Here is a 2782-nt window from a genome sequence, read left to right on the forward strand (position 1 = left end):
ACGACGAATTCGGGAATATCGTGCTGCAAACAATCTACCTCCTGTAGAACTTCCTGATTTCAAAAATATTTTCCCTTCGATACCCGAGATGGCAGAACCAGCTCGTGCTCTTAGAGATTACGCCGCTCCATCGCAAGATGAACCGCATTCAAGTATTGCTCCACCCGCAATCGAAGCAAACAACTTTGAACTCAAACCTTCACTGTTGCAAGCAGTGCAACAGAACCAATTCTCTGGAAATCCTACCGGGGATCCTAACCTTCATTTATCCGTATTTGTCCAATACGCTGATACTGTTAAAGCTAATGGTGTCACTTCAGAGGCAATTCGACTTCGTCTTTTTCCTTTCTCGTTAAGAGATAGCGCTAGAAGATGGCTTCAATCTCTTCCTTCCAACTCAGTCACCACATGGAACGAGTTGAAGAAAGTTTTTCTTGCTCGATATTTTCCGCCAAGCAAAACAGCTATGTTAAGAGCCCAAATAAATGGATTTAAACAGAAAGATAACGAGTCTCTTTTCGAAGCATGGGAAAGATACAAAGACATGATGAGACTTTGTCCACACCATGGTTTAGAAGATTGGTTAGTAATTCATACATTCTATAATGGTCTCCTGTACAACACGAGGTTAACAATAGATGCCGCCGCAGGTGGTGCACTAATGAACAAACCTTATGCTGACGCTTACCAACTTATCGAAAGCATGGCTCAAAACCACTATCAGCGGGGAAGGGAACGAACAATGGTGGAAAAACCTCAAACGAAAACTGGCATGTACGAGATAAGTAACCTTGATCATGTTAATGCAAAAGTGGATGCTCTGGTCCAGAAAATTGAAAGTTTAAATGTATCACCTCCAGCCACCGTAGTTGCCATAACTCAGAATTGCGAAGTCTGTGGAATCCAAGGTCACACTCCTGCAGATTGTCAACTCCTAACAGGAATCCAAGCGGAGCAAGTAAATTATGCTCAAGGAAGCCCCTACTCGCACACCTATAACTCAAATTGGAAGAATCATCCCAATTTTTCATATAAGAGTAATAATGCTCTATACGCACCTGGACAATCTCCAAATCAAGCCCCAGCTATACCTCCGGGATATCAGAAGCCGATCCCATCTACATCTAACAATAACGCCCCTAGGAAATCCAACTTGGAAATCATGATGGAAAACTTTATAGCTTCTCAACAGTAAACCAATAAAGATTTCTTAAACCAGAATGTACACACTGGCGAACAAATTAAACAACTAGCAAGTAAAGTAGATGCCCTGGCTACTCATAACAAAATGCTGGAAACGCAAATATCACAAGTAGCTCAACAACAAGCGCCTACTGCTGCCCCAACTGGTACATTTCCTGGCCAACCCCAACCTAATCCAAGAAGCCACGCTCATGCAATTATACTGAGAAGTGGAACGGAAGTGGAAGGACCGTCTGACCCAAGGATAGAAAACCAAAACTCTAAAAAGTCAACTGAGGAAGAAAGTGAACCTAAGGAAAAGGAAGAGAGTAATAAGGAAACCGTAGAAAAGAAGGAACCTTATGTACCTCCACCACCTTATAAACCACCTATCCCTTACCCTCAAAGGCTTATTAAAACCAAAGATGCGGGTGTTCGCTGTGAATTTTGGCGAACAACCTCTGGTTTACCAAAACTTGTAGAATTGGGTTACTTGCAGGATCAACCACACAAATCGTAGGACATGTGCAGATCTAGATGGTCTTGGAGATGCCTAGAACCACTTTCATATCTTTCATTTTTGTTCTCTAAGTGTTTTACGTCGAAATATGTTTATTAAAACGTTAAGTGGATGTAAATTTAACAAGATAAAGTAAATGGCAGAAAATAACTGACGAAATGTAAAGTGTCGAAAAAGAGAAAGTGCAGAAAGATAAATGACTGGAAAACGTAAAAGAGATTTGTAAAGAACTTTAAACTTTGTAAAATAAATTTTGAAGGAATTGGTGTTTGTTTACACATACATGTTCCAAATATGACTCTTTTCTCTCACACGGGTACTTTGAGTGTTTTCAGGAATCTTGTACAAGTAAATTCTCACACCTTTTTTTCGATAACAACTACCTTATTTATAAACAAATAACATAACTGTTACTAACGACTAAATCCTAAAACTGTAACACATGGCTTTCTTCCTTTCGCCAGATGCTTCCACGCGTCTTCTGCCAAACGTTACAACTTTTTAAATTCAAATTTACACTTTAAGTCGAAATGACGTCTTCCTTCAGGCTTTTTGTCGAATTATCAATATACTGCAATGTTCTCCATGTCTGTCAAAAGTACTTTTCTAGCTGCAAATATCATGTCGAAATATCAAAGCTTCCATTTTGTCGAAGTGTCGAGCCACACTTATCAACCAAATCGTTTTATCCCATGTCATCATTTGTCGAAAAAGTCATTCTGTACACCAAATCTCATGGCGTCGAAAACGCACGTATACAAATTGCCCCCCAGCAAAGACGTTTCGACTGTTGTTCTGGAGAAACAGTCATTTGTTGTCAACCAGTGTTTTGATGCCATGTCATTTAATCTTCATTAAATGCAAGTCTGATAATCTCAATTTCCAATGCAGGTTCATCATTACACTTTCTTCACAATGTCACGTCTAGCCCACGTTCACAGCCTACTTCCATCATTTCCTCACATCATGGTCTCTTTTCAACTTCCACCTCTTTATCATTCCCATCAGAAATGGCCACGTGTCCCACTAATATCATTACCATCCTAAAACGTTTCAACATCTTCTTCCTATAAATACCCA

The 2782-nt window shown here is 39.8% G+C and overlaps 1 non-coding gene across 1 annotated transcript; it reads right to left on the reverse strand.

Annotated features, from left to right (window-relative positions):
• Nucleotides 1-466: 466 nt before the first annotated feature.
• On the reverse strand, nt 467-573 carry LOC127088783 (small nucleolar RNA R71). Its single transcript, XR_007790600.1, has one exon. It is a non-coding gene; the product is annotated as a small nucleolar RNA R71 (small nucleolar RNA).
• Nucleotides 574-2782: the final 2209 nt, after the last annotated feature.

The sequence above is a fragment of the Lathyrus oleraceus genome, chromosome 5, assembly GCF_024323335.1.
Source record: "Lathyrus oleraceus cultivar Zhongwan6 chromosome 5, CAAS_Psat_ZW6_1.0, whole genome shotgun sequence".
NCBI classification, from domain to species: Eukaryota; Viridiplantae; Streptophyta; class Magnoliopsida; order Fabales; family Fabaceae; genus Lathyrus; species Lathyrus oleraceus.